Source organism: Dromiciops gliroides, chromosome 1, assembly GCF_019393635.1.
Source record: "Dromiciops gliroides isolate mDroGli1 chromosome 1, mDroGli1.pri, whole genome shotgun sequence".
Classification (NCBI taxonomy): domain Eukaryota; kingdom Metazoa; phylum Chordata; class Mammalia; order Microbiotheria; family Microbiotheriidae; genus Dromiciops; species Dromiciops gliroides.
The window spans coordinates 663,019,521-663,039,241 of NC_057861.1; the positions used below are offsets into that span (position 1 = coordinate 663,019,521).

A 19,721-nucleotide genomic window follows, 5' to 3' on the forward strand; every position below is an offset into this window, starting at 1 on the left:
TTAATGTTATTATGTGTATATATATAACATATATCAGATTACTTGATGTCTAGGAGAGGGAGGAGGGAGGGGAGGGAGGGAGAAAAATATGAAATTAGAAAGCTTGTATAAACAAAAGTTGAGAACTATCTTTACATGTAATGGGAAAAAAATATTAAAAATGATGTCAAAATTTGTATTTTACATGTAATTTGGGAAAGTAAAATTTTGAAAAAGAATGTATACCGTTCAATACGTCTTTATTACTATGTTGAAATAGAGGGTAAGTTCCCATTGCTTCTGCAGTATGAAGCAGGGAACATTTTTGTTCATACTTCCTGAACTAAAATGTTGTGAATATATACTTATATTCACCTTAGGCACTTCGGTTGCTCTGGCAACTATCTTTCTTAATTCCTTTCTTTGCCACTTTCATGGGCAGCTACTGCTGCACTGAGTGGAAGAAGGCTTAGGAAGCAGCAGGACCACCTTCATTGTCCGTGACCCTTCTGCATCAAAATCCAAGAACAAACTGTGAAGTTCCTTTTCTCTCCTTGACTCTTTCCTAAATTCAGTAGCAGTTATCTACTGAAAAAAAAAAAAAGACACACCCTAGGGACAGTCACAAGTAATAAGCAATTAAGCTTGTTTTCAGCATCATAAGTCATATTTTCCCTCTTGGCTTTTCAATGGAAAAATCCTATGGTCTCCTAACAATTCATTTAATTTCTCATAAAGAAAGTTTCTAAATTTATCATCTTAATATTCTTTTCTTGGAAAATGTATGCTAAAAATTAATTTCTCTACAAATGGTATGTTTTTTTCCCCAGAATACTTTTCTTCCTTTAAAAAAAGGCATACTGAAATTATTTTCTTTTTCTCTTCAAACCTCCTGTGTCACCCCTTCCCTATATCCCATTTAAATTGCTCTAAAGTTACTTTGTTATAATTTCTTAATTGCATGATCTGATTACCTATTTTGATGCTCTTCCTTCTTGACTTGTCTTCAGCATTTTTTACTATTGCCTGCCCTTACCCCCTGGATAGTCTATTTTCTCTTGTTTGTTTGGGGTTTTTTTTTTTTTTTACACTGTTCCATTTTACATTTTTTTTACAATGAATTTGAAGACACTCTCGGGCTACGTTGTTAGATCATTATTCATATCATAAACTCTGTTACTATACCTCAAAGTTTTTCCAAGTTCTCTTCTTTTTTTTGTTTGTTTTTCTTTCTATTTTATGTCTCTTGGTGATTTCATAAGCCCACATGATTTTATTAATAATATTTATGGTTTTGACTCAGATCTATATAAGTTTAGTCTTTATAATGTTTAGTCTTTCACATCCCATTAACATTACAAATTCAGCATTTCCTATTTGGGGGGAAATCATTATATTCCTCCTCAAATATCTCTTTCTTCTAAATATATTTTTGTATAATCCTGGTTTTATCCTCACCTCCTGACTTTTTCTTATCCTCCAGATGCATCAGATCTTGTCATTTCTATCTTTTTAACATTTTCCCATCCTTCCCCATCTCTGTAACAGTGTCATTTCAGTACTTTAAGCCTTCACCACCTCTCATATGAAATTTAGGTATACCCTTCTAATAGGGCTCATTGTTTCAATTCTCTCCCCAATTGAACTCATATTATACATAACTGCAAAAGTGATTTTCCTAAAACTCAAGTGACTAGAGTAGTTGTGTCAATCAAGAGGATGATATAGTAGTTGAAACAATGTGTTTGATGTGAGATGTCTTTGAGTCACCTAGGTACAAATATCAACCATAGTCACTGTGGCATGAAACTAAAAAGAGAAATAAAGAATGGGTATTTAGATTTGGAAGACTTATAAAATGAGATTACAGTTTCAATAGGACCTAATGAGATGAAAAGTGGGATTATTGAAGAAAAGAGGAGATGACCCTGGACAGAGCTCTGGAGATATATCCATACTGCAGATCATAAGCCATATGCTATTCCTTTTGTCCTGGCTGTTCCTACTTAGACTTATGTGATCTGTTCCTCAAATTTAATTGACACTGGGAGGGATAATAGGCAGTTTCATATAAGAGAGAATCTATAAAAGCCAAACAAAATGTCCCTGAAAATATAGTAAAATTATCATTCAAAACTGAGCCATACAATTTTGTTATAATTGTCTATGTATATAAAAGTTTTTAATGATTGGAGTGATGCCACCTGCTGGAGAGTTACTGTAGGAAAGCTCTGCCATGAGGAGAAGATGTTTGAGGGCAAGCCATGGGGCTTTTCCTTAGCATCACGAAGTGACGTTTGCTCGTGGGTACTGTCTATCAAAGTTACCAGCCAATTAGCTTGAAGCTGTGCATGCATGTGGATGGGATGTTCCCAGTTTCACAGGAAGCTTGTGGGAGGAAGAAGGGGCGAGGCTGGCCCTCTCGCTCTCTTTTGTCAAGACTCTCATGGAGAGTGGAGCAGAAATGCAGGCTTCCTGAGATAGACAGCTGGATCTAGGCCTCTTTCTCTCTCTCTTCACCAAATTTTTATTATCCTTAATAAATACTTAAAAGTCTAACTCTTGCTAAAGCTTGTAATTTATTGGCAACCACTCATTAGATATTTTAGACAGACTAGCTAGAATTTTAGCCCCTTACAAGCTAAATATGACAAAGAAATCTGATACACGAGTTGGAACTGAGAAAAAGTCAATGAAATTGCTTGACGGACATTACTTAAAGAAATAATATATAAATGCTAAGAATGAGGAAGACAGAATAAAATGTATTATAAAATTCTAGAATTATACTTCTATTTTTTTTCTTTTTTCATGTTTTTCCTTTTTGTTCTGATTCTTCTTTCACCACATGACTAATGCAGAAAAATGTTTAATGTGATTGTGTGTGTGTGTGTGTGTGTGTGTATATATATATATATATATAAAATTAAAAATATTTTTGCATTAATCATGTGGTGAAAGAAGAATCAGAACCTATATCAGATTGTTGCCTGTCTTGGGGAGGGAAGAGGGAAGGCAGGGGGGGGGGAGAAAAATTTGGAACTCAAAATCTTATAAAAATAAATGTTGAAAACTATCTTTACATGTAACTGGAAAATAATAAAATACTTTTAAGATTGAATAAAAATGAAAATAAAATAAAATTTTAAAGTACCTTGTAGAAAGAAGGTTTATTTTAGACTTCTACAAATTACGAAAAGCTCTACTTTAAATTTTATATACTTACAGGTAAGCCAAATGTTATTATTTTATCCCAGCTCTTATTATCAAAATCAAGCTTTTTCATTTGTGTCCTCTATAAAACCAAGGGATTGGCCTATGATATCCAAAGTCACTTTTATCTCTAAAGATCTATGTGTCTGAGTTTCTATAAACCAGAGCAAAATATTGAAAATTGGCGAGCACATTTGCTGTATATACTTACAGTATACTTGCAAGGAAGAATAAAAATGTTTATGAATAAATGGGGAAAGTAGATTCCTTTAGAAATATTTCCTTTAGAAAAGCTAGTCTTATAGGAAGAGAAATTTTAAAAAAATACTCATGTATTTAATATGAACTCTAGAATAAATTTTATTGCATTTTGGAGAAATTACATTGTTTTACTTTTGTTAGTTGCTTCATAGAAAATACCAAATCACTAAACCAGAAAAGTGTCAATACTAAATAAAGTAAGTCTCTCTTTTATGGCATTAAAAATGTCTATACTATATTTATCTTCACTACCCCCTAAATAACTACTATGAAATTTTTCTTCACTACATGGTCTGAGATGAGATGGATCTCAGGCTATAGAGAACAACCCTATAGCCCAAACACAGACACACACTCACACCACCATTCCACCACCTCTTTTAGGAAAGAAAGTTAAAAAGTAGGGGTAGCTAGGTGGTGTAGTAGATAAAGCACTAGCCCTGGATTTAGGAGGACCTGAGTTCAAATTTAGCTTCAGATACTTGATACTTACTAGCTATGTGACACTGGGCAAGTCACTAACCCTCATTGCACGGAAAAAAAAAAGTGAGAATTATTCTAAGGATATCAGAATTAGCAGCTGGTTCTCCACAAAACGCAGCTGGATTATTGTTAGGAAACACATATAAAAATCTTTCTTAGTTAATAGTATCTAATATCAGGTGACTTTGTAGGTAGGTAATATGGCATTTAATGGTAACAATAGCATAGAAGAATCTTTGAGTCTCAGAAATGATTAGAGTGTACTAAAGAAATCATCTTGTAGAGGCAAAGAATAAAAGCAATGGGACTCAGTAAAATGGTGTGCCATTAATTTGAAGACATCAGTTATGTAGGGAAACAACTCTTTATTTCTTTAAAAAAAAAGTAACTTCTAAGGAAACTTTAAAAAATAGTCTGGCAGACTTTAGGCTTAGACAAACATCTTATATCATATTCTGCATTAAAATCTAAATGAATATTTTAATATTAAAATTCCATCATCAAAAATAGAGAAAAGCAGATCACATAGCTCTCATAGCTCTAAGTAGGTAATGTATTCTTAACTAAAGAAGAGATAGAGGCAATCACAGGAGATTAAATAGATAATTTTGATTACATGTAATTGAAAAGCTTCTGTCCATGCAAAATTAATGTGCTAAAATAAGAATGGAAGCAGTCAAATGGGGTTGAGGAATTAGAATCTTTATCAAATTTCTCAGATAAGAATTCAGTATTCAGAATCTATAGGAAACTAACAGATATAGTTAGTCAATGCATACATCCATACTCATGGACACATATTATATATATATATGTGTGTGTGTGTGTGTGTGTGTATATGTATATATGTATATACACACACACATGCATACATCCATATACACATATGCATGTACTATAGGATTGTAATAAAATCATTATTATATAAGAATGTATCTGTATCTATACATACACATGATTTATTACATATGTGTGTATACATGTATAGGCACACATATATGCATAGAAACCTACAGAATAGTATGTATGTAATTGTATACACACATACACTTTTCTATTTATCTACACGCACATTACACACTCATACACACTGTCCAAAAACCTTTACCCAATAGATAAGAGGTCATAGTTTTTGGATAAATAGTTCTCAAAAGAAGAATTTCAAATTTATTAATAGCCTTATGAAGTAATGATCCAATTAACTAATAATAGATAAATGTTAATAAAAACATTGATAATTCTTCTCACACTTAGAAAATTGCTAATATTACAAAAGATGGGAATAGTCAATATTGAATATGCAGGAAAATAGGAACATTAGCACATTATTGATGGAGCTGTGAATCAGTAAAAAAACAAAAACAAAAAACAAACCTTTTTTGAAATCAATTTGACTATATACTACTAAGGTGACTTAAAGGCACAGATATTTTGACCCCGAGATTTCACTCAGGTATATATTCCTGAGAGGTTATCAGTAAGTAGAATGTCCCCATAAATACTAAACTATTTGTATTAGGGTTTTTTATGGTAGCAAATAACTGGAAGGAAATTAAATACTCATTGCTTAGATTGAACAAGCAAATTTTGGAAAATAAATGTAATGGTATATTCTTGTGCTAGAAGACATGATAAATAAAATAAATGAAGAGAATAATGGAAAAAATCTACATGAACTTATGTATAGTTAGCTAAAAAGAACTAAGAAGACAATATATACAATGACTACAACAATGCAAATGGAAAGATCAGCTACAAAATAATCAAACATGAATGTTGTGAAATTACCAAAAAAAAAAAAAAACTATCATATTCTCAAAGAAGAGATGAAAAAACACCTGTCACCTACGTTTTACAAAGGTAGAGAACCTTGAGTGTGAAATATATTTTAAGATTGCATATTTTTTTAGACTTTTTAATGTATTGCTTAGCTCTGATATTTTCTCTTTTTCCTGCTTTTTTTTCTTTTTCTTTTAAGTTCTTTATAATATTGAATGGCTCTTTAATGGGGGTTGGGTAGATCTGGGGAAAACTTTAGTTTAGTTGATGTAAAAAAAAAGTTGCTAGTAAAATTATTTTTAAACCATCTAGGCCAAACAGCATATAAGGAAGAATTAATTCTAAAGGATCCCCTTAACCTACCCCCCCAAAGAAAAACCCCAAACAAACAAACAAACCATAGTCATAACTACTAAAAAGGGAGCCATTTAGTGATTGCTAACTCCTAAAATACAGAGGCATAGTGTTCCCCTATGGCTGGCCTTTAATGCCAGGTGCAAATGTCTTTATTTTGGTTTGATTAAAGTTAAAATGTGCGGAAGCCTTCAGAAATTTAGTTGAATTACTTGTAATTGATTTTTTAGGTTAATGAGATAGAATTCCTAGAATAACAATTCCACATGAGGACTCATAGCAACTATCTTCAATATCCTATCTTTACACATCACACATTTACCCCATCCTATCCACTTACACCACAGCCACAATAGTCAAGGCCAATATCACCTCTTATCTGAACATCTGCATCCTAATTGACCTTCCATCCCATATCTCTTCAAACCATCCTCCATTCAGTTGCCAAATTAATGTTAAAACCTTGTTTCCCCAGTGTTCAAGAAAATTCAGTGGGCTCCTCTTTGCTTTTAATATAAAATACAAACTCTTTTCTGCAGCTTCCAAACCTATTCACAATCTGGCTATAACCTCCCTTTTCAGGAAGATTATATGTTACTTCTTATACACCTCACATGACCACCAAGATAGCTACAATAGAGTTCCAATGCACAAACTTCCACTTTGTTCCTTCTGTGCCTTTGTAGAAGTTGTTCTTTGGCTGAACTATAATGCTTTCTTCTCTGTTCACTATCTCTTTTCCAGGCTCAACTTAAGTGCTAATTACTTCAAGAGGACTTTAAAATTTTCCCAGTTGTTTTCCCACCCCACATATTTGTGTATATACTTTGTATATAACTTGAATTCATTCTTTTAGGAATACATTGAATTCCCTAGTAGAAAAAAGTTACTTGAAGGCAGGAACTATCTGACTTTTGTATGAATATCCACAATACCAAGTGTGATGATTGAAAATGTGAGGGGGGAAGCCAAGATGGTGGAGGAGACACTGTGACTCCCACTAGCTCCAGATAAACCCTCCCACTCACTCCAAAATAATGTTGTAAAACAAACAAACAAAAAACAGCAGCCTAATGCACATAAGAACAGAGTGAGACTATTTTTCAGCAAAAGAAGGCAATTGGGATCACCTGCTGATTGGGTTGAACAGCTCAGCATGTGATCCAGACCCAGCCAGGAACAGACAGTGATTCCAGTGCACCTCAAAATTTTCAGCAGCAGCAGCTTCTTCACAGGGTCTTATCGAGGACTGGGGAGGGGGTTTGGTGGTAGGCCAGGGTGAAGTAGAGGCAGTCTCTGTTGGAGCTGGGGCAAAGCACCCTGGTTCTGAATCAAGTGGTGGTGGCTCAGTGGGGGAGGGGCACAGGCACTCCAAACTTCCGACCATAGAGAATCAGAGTTCAATCAGACTTCTGTTTCTGGGTCAAAGAGAAAGTAGCCATGGTTATTCATAGGCCAGGCAGGCTGAGAAGAATCCCAATCACCCCCTGGGCAACTCTGTAGCTCAAAACAGTATGTCCAGGAAGGACCTAAAAGCTAAGAAATAGGCAGCCAAGATAAGCAGACAGATAAAGGAGAGAATCATAAAAAAACTTCTTTGAGGGAAAGGTAGACCAGAATATACCCTCAGAAGAAGAAGATAATAACAAAGTCAATGCTCCAACATCCAAAGCTTCCAAGAAAAATATGAATTGGTCTCAGGGCATAGAAGCACTCAAAAGGGACTTTAAAGAGAAAGTAGGAGAGATAGAAGGAAGATTTAGAGAGATGGAGGAAAGAATAGAAGGAGAAATCAGAGCAGTGTAAGAAAGTCATGAGAAAAAAGTAAACACTTTGAAAAGCCAAATGGGAAAGGAAATAGAAAAGCTCTCTCAAGAAAGTAATTGCCTAAGTATTAGGATTGAAACCAAGACACAATAAAACAAATCCAACTGAATTTAAAAAAAATAGAGGGCAATATGACATAACTCCTTGGAAAAACAGCTAAACTTGGAAAACAGTTCCAGGAGAGATTATTTGAAAATCACTGGACTACCTGAAAACCATATCCAAAATAAGAGCTTAGACACCATCCTCCAAGAGATTGTCAGTGAAAATTGCCCATATATTCCAGAAGTAGAAGGTAAAATAGAAATTGAAAGAATCCACCAATCACCTCCTGAAAGAGATCCCAAAAGAAAAAGCTCCAGAAATATTATAGACAAATTCCAGAGCTCCCACGTCAAGGAGAAAATATTGCAAGCAGCTAGAAAAAAAAGAATACAAATACTGTGGAGCTACAATAAGGAAAAAATAAGATCTAGCAGCATCTACATTAAAGAACCAGAGGGCATAGAATATCATATTTCAGAGGGCAATGGAACTGGGACTACAGCCAAGAATCATGTGCCCAGCAAAACTGTATAATTTTTCAGGGGAAAAAATGGGACTTCATTGAAAAAGAGGACTTTCAGGTATTTGTAATGAAAAGACCTGAACTGAATAGAAAATTTGACCTTTAAGTGCAAGACCCTAGAGAAACATAAAAAGGTAAACAGGAAAAAGAAATTATGAGGGATATTAAAAGATCAAACTGTCTACATTCCTACATGGGAAAATAATACTCCTAACTCATAAGATCTTTCTCATTATTAAGGCAGCCAAAAGAAATATACTTAGAGGGCACAGGTCTGAATTGAATATAAAGGGATATATCTGTACACATTTATTTTTTGTTTTGTTTTGTTTTGTTTTTTGTGGAGCAGGCAGGGTGGTGTTCAGGGCTAGTGCTTTGTCCACTGTGTCACCTAGCTGACCCATGATGACATCATAAAAATAAAGTTAAGAGGTAAAAGGAATGCACTGGAAAAAAAAGGGAAAGGAAAAAGTGGATTGGGACAAAGTAGTTCCCATAAAAATTATAAGAAAAAGTTTATGAAGTAGAGGGAAAGATAGAGAAGGAGCAGGGGAGTGAGTGAGCCTAACTTTAATCAGAATTGGCTCAAAGAGGGAATAATTTACACCTTCAAGAGGGGATAGTATTATATCTTGCCCTGTGGGAAAGTGGGTAGAGGAAGGGATAAGGGGGGTGGGGAGAGGCAATAGAAGGAAGAGAAGATTTGGGGAGGGGGCAGTAACACTTTCAAGGAGGGATAGGGTGAAGGAAGATAGACAATAGATTAATTATCAAGGGGAAGGATTAAGATGGAGAGTAATACCATTAACAATAGTAACCGTGAAAGAAATAATGAGCAGGATGCTATCAGAAGGACATATGAAAAATGCAAACCATCAACAGAGATAGAACTAATGGTACCTTGATACAGATTGGAGTATAATTTTTTTTTGTTTGCTCCTCTTTCTAAACGTATTTTGTCTATTTTCTTTCACAACCTGACTAATGAGAAAATGTTTTGCATAACTGTACATGTATGACATATTGAATTGTTGGATTTAATAGGGAGGAAGAGGAGGGAGCAAAGAAGAAAATTTATAACACAAAGTTTTAAAAAATAGATGTGAAAATGAATGATGGACATGGGGAGTTTAGAAAGACCTGGAAGGACTTAAATGAATTGATGCTGAATGAGAGGAGCAGAACCAGGAGAAAATTGTATACAGTGATAGGAGCATTGTGTGATGAACAAAGGTGACAGACTTGGCTCTTTATAGCAGTGCAATGGTCCAAAACAATTTCAAAGAACTTCATGATAAGAAATGTTCTCAACATCCAGAAAAAAGAACTGTGGTCTAGGAATGCAGATTGACCCATACTGTTTTTCCTTTTCAACTGTTTTTTTATTTGTTTGGTTGATTTTTTAAAATTCTTTTTGTGTTTTATTTCCCTTGTCCTCTGACTCTTCTGTGACAATATGACTAATGCAGAAACATGTTTGATATGATTGCACATATATAGCCTATATTAGATTGCTTTCTGTCCTGGGGAGGAGGGAAGAAAGGGAGGGTGGGAGAAAAATTTGGAACTGAAAATCCTATGAAAACAAATGTTGAAAACTAGCCTCATATGTAACTGGAAAATAATAAAATACTGAACAAAAAAACTGTGAGAGACATAGTTTCTTGGCAATTTAATAATTTTTTAATAGGCTAAAATTTTATCAATCAAAGGATGGTCAATGATTGTATATTTCAGATTAAAGACTCCGAATGGTGGTGGGATCACAAATTATATGCTCTTCAAACTTTAGGTGGTCCATCTCATAGCAATCAAATCTAATTAGTCAACAGCAATTAAATCCAATTGATTGACATGATTAGAGATGGGGTATGAAATCTTGGGATACATGGCTTAGGTCACCCAAATCTTAGTCAAAAAGTCATTTGAGAAATTATGTAGACCCCACCCAAGCTAACTGGGGCACAACAGCTTTCACCTGGGTATGGTTTGGATGTGCCTAACTAAGATGGATTCACTTTAAAGGAAAACTGTACCTTGGAGTAGGGGCAAGAAAGGACTAAGAAAGAAAGGGAGAACACTGCCCCAAGATATTTATTTCTCACACCAGCATAGTGTTTGTGTGATAGCAATACATATTTATTGATTAATCATTAGTTGATTCCTCAGTTATTATAGCTATGTTTCTTCCTTCCTACCCTCCTTATTCTAGTAAATTACATTTCTGCAATTTCCTATTATTTCCCATAATTCTTCATTCTTAGGCCAAGTAAGACAAGACTAATTATTTTTTTTTCACATAAGATCTCTTCATGCATTTGAAGACAGTTGTGTAACAATTGGAATAATGCCACCTGCTGAAGACTTACTGTAGAAAAGCTCTGCCATGAGATGAAGGTCTCTGAGGGCCAGACCATGTGTCTTTTCTTCGGTGTCAGGAAGTGACGTTTGCTTGTGGGAGGAAGAAGGGGGAGCCTGGTACTCTGATTCTCTCTCATGTGGACTCTGGAGGAGAGCAGAGCTAGGAATGATCTCTCCATTTAATAGATAGATGAATGTAAGCCTTTCTTTCTCTCTTTACCAAATTCTTATTCTCCTTAATAAATGCTTAAAAGCCTAACTCTTTCTAAATCTTATAATTTATTGGCAACCACTCGTTAGATATTTTAGACAGACTAGCTAGAATTTTAGCCCTTAACAGTTAACATTTTTCCAAGTCTTTTTTTCTTGGCTAAATATTAATATTTTTTACTAGTCTTTTGTTTTTCAAAGAAAAATCTTTTTTTCTTTTCCTCTCTTCACCTTCCTCCCTCCTCCCCTCCCTTCCCCTTCACAAAACTGGCTTCAGGGCAAGTTCACTCCACTGTAGACTGTACTGGACACTGGATTTGGGAGATGCCATCCTCACTCCTGAAAATCATATACCAGCCAAGCCGAGAGCGGCCTGGAGGCTCCACCGCTGCCTCAATGCTTACCAGGCCAGGCCTCAGAGTATCTGTGCAGTTCTGGTCTTTTCATCAGGAATGATTGGAAGTCCTCTGTTTCTTTAAAGATCCATTTTCCCCTGTAAGATTATACTTGGCTTTGCCAGGACCAATACCCTCCTCAGGCCCTACCATTCCTACCCTTGTGGCTTACCTTGCCAACAGTCACTTCTCCCTCAGCATCTCCACATCTCCAGCTCCCTCCTCTCTCACTCCCTTCCAGCCAACTCTTCCCTCAAGTTCTCCAACAACCCCTTCCTCAGTCCCAGGCCTTCACATCACCCAGGGAGGGTCTTCCCTCTGGGAAGGGAGAGGATGGACTAGGGCCAGAGTTGCATGGGGACTGCCTAGATTGGCTAAGAAGGCTGTTTGAGGAATTGCCTTGCCCACACCCTGGGGCTCTGATCCCATTCTGGGCCCCTGGAAGTCTTCACCTTGCTCCTGCCACCCCATTGGGGAACCCCAGCATGGAGGAACTTCTAGCTGTACTGCATGAGAAACTGAGGCAGGAAATTCCCAACTGGTTTCTTTGCTCCTATGATTACAGCCTCTACTCATCTGATGAGGAATTCATCAATGAGATCCTGAACATCCAAACCAAAGGCCACACAAGGTACATTCTATTACTGACTCTCTGCCGATTCTTGGCCTGGAATTATTTTGCTCAGCTGCAGCTGGAGGTTCTGAGGTTGAGCCTGAGGTATGACAGATGAGATTAGGCCTGCAAGAAGAGGAGATGGGTAGGCAAACCTACAAGCCACCAACTTGCCTGCAGCTGTACCAGACATATGATGCCTATTCTACTTTCTACCTAAATTCTGAAGGCCTTATTTATCATCATTGACTGGATAAATTGATGCCCTCGTATTCACCTCCAGTGCCCGTCAAGAAGCTGCTGTTGGGAGCCCTAGGTTTGGTAGAGCCAGAGGCAGAAGCTAGCTTACATCTGTGTCCTGAACCCTGAATAAGGATGAAGGAAACTTAGGAATAGGTCTGTGTTTGTTCTGGGGGAGCTGCAGGCTGCACTGACCATATTATTATGCACAAGGGGAAGGGATTGAGGCAAGTGGGGAAGCTATAGCAGGCCTAATCTCATCCGTCATACCTCTCCATCTTTTCTTTCTTTCCTACCCAGTTTCATCTCATGCTGTATAATTTAACTTGCACATCTAAGTGAGGACATAAGAACCTTTTTTTCCCTTTCTTTTTCTTTTTCTGTTTTCTTTTCATTTTCTTTTCTTTTTTATTTTGTTTGCAGGGCAATGGGGGTTAAGTGACTTGCCCAAGGTCACACAGCTAGTAAGTGTCAAGTGTCTGAGATCAGATTTGAACTCAGGTCCACCTGAATCCAAGGCTGTTGCTTTATCCACTGTGCCACCTAGCTGCCACTTATAAGAACCTTTAATGTAATTCCTCTGTATGTCTGAACCATGTTATCTAGTGGTCCCCATATAAAAATTCTCAGATTCCCAAAATATATTTAATAAATAGGAATAATTTATTTAAAAAAGAGTAATCTTTGTTCTTCAGTCATCTTATAATATTGGTGGCCCTGTCCTGGGCATATGCATATTCCATTTTACTGCTGTTCTTGCTAAAAAGTAGCATCCAGAACTGAACCCAATCCTTCAGATGGTGTCTGATCAGGCCTGTGGTTAGCAGTGCTACTAGCACATATGCTGTTCCACTTAACTTCTGCTGACTCTGCCCTACTATTGATACATATTGAGCTTGTTCAACAAATAGATTTTTCTTTTGTAAGAACTATTGATTTTTTCAAACTTCTGTGCCCTATATTTGTGTAATTGACTTTGTGTGTGTGTGTGTGTGTGTGTGTGTGTAAGTGTGTGTATTTGTTTGTAGAGCAATGCAAGTTAAGTGACTTGTCCAGGGTCATACAGCTAGTAAGTGTCAAGTGTTTGAGGCTGGATTTGAACTCAGGTCTTTCTGAATCCAGGGGCAGGAACTTTATATACTGCACCACCTAGCTGCCCCTGTGTAATTGATTTTTTTTTTGGTGAGGCAATTAGGGTTAAGTGACTTGCCCAGTGTCACACATCTAGTACCTGTCATGTGTCTGAGGCTGGATTTGAATTCAGGTCCTCCTGAATCCATGGCTGGTGCTCTATCCCCTGCACCACCTAGCTGCCCTGTAATTGACTTTTAAAGACAAGTATACTATTGAAGAAAATCTTATTACATTTAAAATGTTGCTTCATCATGCTGAGCTGTTTCTTTGATCAAATTGATTAGTAACCAACTGGAAAGTTCCTGACGTTCTGAACTTGAAGGATGGATTAAAAAGAACAAAATCAAAAACAAAAACAACCTATTAGCACTTTTTTATGTTCCATGCAACATGCTTAATTATTGGAGATACATACTTTTAAAAGGTGGAAGCAGTAGAGAAAAAGCTAGTTCCCTTTCCCAAGAAGAAAATGAGATAAGATATGTTCATTTCAAATGAAAGGGTAAGTTGCAGGAAGGAAGAACAAGAATAAGCTAGTATCAAGACCTAGATATCTGAGACATAATGGTAGATATCATAAGGGAGAAAACACTGGGGGAATTTCATAATTAGGTGGATGAGGCTTGCCGAATTATGGTTGGCACATGCAAGGTGATGAAAATGTTCACATAGAACCCTAGTCAAATGTGTTATACATGATGAAGCATTAGTCTTATTAGAATCCAGTTTAGGAATCCCACCCCTATTGGATTGTATTTTATATTGATTCCATGGTCACAAAATCTGATAAAAAGTAGAATTTCTGATATCAGTTCCATCACTACTAAAGCACAATTAACTCCAAGATGTTTTCTTCATAAGTAGCTCCTGTATATACACAGAAAAGTGATAGAAAAAGTCATTCTTCCAATAAACATTCATTTGGTGCTTACTGTTTGATAGGCCCTATGCTAAGTACTGGAGATAGGGATGAGAAAACAGATAGGGGTAAGAAATGGGTTTATGAATTCATTATTATACTTAACTCCTAGGTAAGAAAAATTCCTCTACCAACATAGGTCAACACGTTTTTTTCAATTTATAGTTTTAGAGCTATGCCTAGGGAATTGTAGGTTAAGTTACTTGCCTAAAGTCACAAGGTTGATGTATATAAGAAGCAGAGCTTAAAACCAGGTATTCCATGCTTGAGACCAGTTTTCTATAGCATAGCACTGAATAAATTCACACATTTTGATTTAGGCAATAAACATATCAACCAAAATAAAAGCAATTAAGAATGTTTAATGTCCTAATAGGGAATTCTTGGCTTCCAGGAGACATGAAAAATGGTATTCTACCAAGGAAAAAAATTTGAATTTGGAACTTAAAGACATTAGTTCCCAGGTGTAACATTTGTTTTTCTAGATGACTTTGAATAAGTCACGTTATCTCTGAGTCTCAGTTCCTTTTCAATAAAAGGAGGATGGGAACATTTGCTTTAATTAACTCACAGGACTGTTATAAAGAAAGTACTTTTAAAACATAAAGCACTACATTGTAAAAACATTTTTAACTAACTTGGGGCTACTAATATAGCTGGGGGGCCTAATCTGGGACTTTTGACTGTCTGGATATCTGACTGCTATTAATTTCCTAAGCCAATCTTTTAGGGCCTTTTAAAAATTTCTCCACTCAGCTCTGCTCCCAAATTGATAAGCAAATGATTAAGAAGCCTCTTAACTAATAATCAAATCAGAATTTATTTATAAAAATCAATGAAAATTATACAACCTGTCTGCTTTTAATATAATAAGGGCCTTTGCTGCCTCTTGCCTTAGGGTATGCTCCAGCTTTCTCCAACTTTCACTCTCTCCTTTACTCTAGCTTCTGGGCACTTTCACTGCTCAGCTCCTTTCTTCTAACTCCAAGCCCCTTTCACTTTGTGGACCCCCCCCTTACCATCTAACTTTCCTCTTTGTACTGCTGCACTGAACCCCTGTGTTTCTTTCTCACCAGCCTCTCCTTCCATTCTCCTAGTGCTCTGGCATCCTCCCTGTGCTGACCACCTCTGTGCTGAATGCCAGCCCTCCTTCAGCGTCTCTAGTTTCTCTGTATCCTAGCCCTTTCTCTCTTTCTCCATCCACTGTACTGTCTTCTTCCTCTGTTCTCTTAATCTTCGGGCCTTTTCTTGCATTCTTGTAGCAGCCCCCTTTCTGTCCGTTCCTCCCTTACTGTCTTCTTAATCTTCCAGCCTCCTTCCTTCACTGTCTTCTCCCCTGTATACATGTTCCTTCTTTCCCCTCAAACCTCATGTTCTGTGTGCCCCCGCAAATGCCAAGTTAATTCACTGGCTCCGCTAGCACTGTGCCCAGTGGGGCTCGAGGGGCCCGTACCACTTGCTGTGTGCCTGGGACCTCTGCACAGGCTACACTAGGGGCTGGAAGGACAAGCCTGGGATTTTCAGGGCAGCCCCACCCCCCACCCCAGGGCGTATGGAGCTGGGGCTTTTTTTCCCCCAGCCATCTGACCTGGTGTCCTGTAAAGCCCACGGGGCTTTTTGGTTCAGCTGAAGTGGAGGGGGAGGGGCACTAGCACCTCTTACACAGAAAAAACCCCTGATGGCCTAAGGCTTTTTAATCTCAGCCCAAAGGCAGAGTCCCAAAATCAAAATAAATTTCCACTATATCTATATCTATACACACACACACACACACACACACACACACACACATATATATATATATATGTATATATATATGTGTATATATATATATATATATACATATATACATACACACACACACACACACATATATATAATGGAATTATTCAGTATTATAATTGGAAGGAATCTCAGAAATTATAATGTCCAATCTATCCCCAAACATGGACATTCCTTAATCATATTACAACATCCCTATTAAGTGTTTGTCCAACTATTTGAGGCAGTCAAATCCACTTTTGGAGCTTATATTTATGTTGGCTTGAAATTTTCCTCTTTGCAAATTCTATACATATTTCCTAGTTCTATCCCTAGGATCAAATTAAATAACTCTATTTGCTTATATACATGAAATCAGTTCAAATAAGATGTCACCATGCAACACACACACATACATCACCTGAATTTCCTCTCATTCAGGCTAAATATACTCAATTCAGCTGTGTCTCCTTTGTGCACCTTTCCTCCCTTCTTTCCTTCCTTCCCTCCTTCCTCACTTTCTCCCTTTCCTCTTCCATGCAATGGGCTTTTACATTGAGGCAGATATATGGGTCAGTAGATAGAGCACCAGGCCTGCAGTAAGGAAGACCTTTGTTCAAATCTGGTTTCAGATGCTTACTATATGTCTGACCCTTGGAAAGACACTTAACCACTATTTGCTTTAATCCATTGTAGAAGGAAATGACAGACAATTCCAGTAATTTTGCCAAGAAAACCTGATGTACAATATCAGCCTGCTATGGTCCATGGGGTCATGAGGATTCAGATACAACTGAATGACTAAATGACAACAAAGCTTTACATTAACATTTATCCTCATTATATGAGATCTTAACTCATGGTACTAGCATAAATTTCACAGTGTCAATTTTCTTGAATGGGGAAGAATAAATCTTTATTTTCACAAATCACTAGATGTAATGTAATATTTCACTCTGCTCTTTTAGATTTTATTTTAAATCTAATTTTGTCTCACAGATACTATCCTTAATCCAAGACAGTTATATAAAGCTACACTCTAAATTAATTCACATCTGTGGTCCTTTTTTTTTTTTCATCTGTAAATCAGGGGTTGAGAAACATGTTTTCTAAGACTTCTTCCAGGCCTACGATCTATGAATTTGAATATCTTTTAATCAAATGAGGTAGCATGTTCTTTTATTATACTTGGGGTGGGTTGGTAAGTTCATCTTCACAAAGACCATATATATTGTTTCCCTTGGAGGAAACCTTTAGAATATGGATATGGGTGGTTTAAATATTAGCCTTTTCTTAATGTCTAAATTATCAGGACCTCAGTTTTCTTATTGTGAAATTAAAAAAAATTAGTTGAACCAGATGACTTGTAAGGTTCCTTCTAATTCGGAATAATGTGATACTATTTTTTTCTTATCACAATGACTCATAAATGCCAGTCTTCTTGGGGAATTCTGATTTGGGGTGAGATGGAGATCCATTGCTAGGTTTCAGAAGGTCCATGGATATGGATGGGTGGGGGGGGGAGTCTATTCCTTTGAAATTCTAAGTAGTTTATTTTATGAATTTAAAATAATTATTTTGAGAAGGTATCCATAGGTTTTTATCATATTACCAATGGTGTTTACAACACAAATAAAGTTAAGAAACCCTATTTCAGACACACCACTTCATTTTGCAGTTAAAAAAGCAAACAAGCAAGCAAACAAACAAAAAAACTTTCTCAAAGTCAGGTAATAGAGGCAGAACTCTTAACTAAGTTCTTTCTATCTAAATCCACTCCCCTTCCTACAGTACTATCTACATAAACATTGTCTGGAAGACTACAATATCTTCAGTGCTGACATTTTTATTGACAGTACAGTAAATAAAATGAAAAGTAGTTTGGATGAGAAAACTGTAATTGTTCTCTGTAAAACTCAGCCTTTTCTAAGAAATTGTTGCTGTAGCTGTTTTAATCTCAACTGAGTTGGTTTTCTCTCAGTTTTATAGTTAAAAGCTCTTTAAACAAAAACAAACAGAAACTCCCCATAATCTGTACATTTATTAAGCATTTGAAGGAAAGAAGTTTTTTTCTTCTCATTTTGTCTTATACTCTATTGGACAGAGTTAGCAAAGACTATAATAAAGATTAAAATTCTCTCTCTGTCTCTGAATACATATATATATATAATATATAATATATATATGATAGATGGAAACATATATGTAATTATTATTAGAGATTTCAAAATAAGTGCAGCTGAATGGAGTATATTTAGACAGAGGCTACAGGAAAAGTGAAGGAATGATATCTTAAAACATAAAATTAAGGGGTGAGAGGAATGTACTGGGAGAAAGGGAAAGGGAGAGGTATAATTGGGTAAAGTATCTCACATAAAACAAGCAAGAAAAAGTTTATGGATTGAAGGTGAAGATGGGAAGGTGTGGGGGAATGAGTAAGCCTTACTCTCATTGAATTGGCTCAAAGAATGAATAACATACACACTCAATTTTGGTATAGTAATCTATCTTACCCTGCAGGAAAGTAGGAGGTGAAGTGGATAAGGAGCGTGGGATTAAAGGAAGGGAGGGTAGATTGGAGCATGGGTCAGTCAGGAGCAAAACACTTTTGAGGAGGGATAGGGTGAAAGAAGATAGAAAATAGAGTAGTCATGAGGTGGGAATATGATGGAAGTAAATACAGTTAGCAATAGTAAATGTGAAAAAAAAATTTGAAACATGTTTGTCTGATAGATCTCAGTTCTCAAACACATGGAGAAGTGAGTCAAATTTGTTAAACTAAGTGACATTCCCCAATTGATAGAAGATCAAAGGCATGAAGAGCTATAAAGCCATGCATACCCTGTGACCTAATAATACCACTACTAGGTTGGTATCAAAAAAAGATTTTTAAAAAAAGTTGAATTTGAAAGGGGGGAGATCTCCATCAGTTGGAGAATGGCTGAACAAATTGTGGAATGAGATTATGATGGACCACAATTGTGCTATAAGAAATGATGAGCAGGATGCTATCAGAAAAACCTGGAAAGACTTATATGAGCTTATGCAAAGTGAAATATACTGTATATAAAATAACAGCAATATTGTAAGATGATCTGCTGTAAATAACAGTTATTTTCAGCAATAAATTGATCCAAGACACCTCTGAAGGACTTATGATAAATTCAGTCCATCTACAGAGAAAGAACTGATGGTATCTGAAAACAGATTGAAGCATAATTTTTTTTGTTAGTTCCTTTTTCTAAACTTTTTTTGTCTCTTTTCTTTCACATCTTGCCTAATGTAGAAATGTTTTGCATGACTACACATGTATAACTTATAATGAATTGCTTGAGTTCTTGGAGGAGGGGTGGGGAAGGAAGGAGGAAGATAATTTGGAACACAAAGTTTTTTTTTTGTTTCCTATTTATTTATTTTTGGTGAGGCAATTGGGGTTAGGTGACTTGCCTTGGGTCACACAGCTAGTAAGTGTTAAGTGTCTGAGGTCGGATTTGAACTCAGGTCCCCCTGAATCCAGGGTCAGTGCTCTATCCACTGAGCCACCTAGCTGCCCCAAACACAAAGTTTTTAAAAATCAATGTTAAAATTTGATTTTACATGTAATTGTAATAAAAATAATATTTT

General features: G+C 36.3%; 1 pseudogene; it reads left to right on the plus strand.

Annotated features, from left to right (window-relative positions):
• Positions 1 to 11,359: 11,359 nt before the first annotated feature.
• Positions 11,360 to 12,412, plus strand: LOC122753327 (annotated as a pseudogene).
• Positions 12,413 to 19,721: the final 7,309 nt, after the last annotated feature.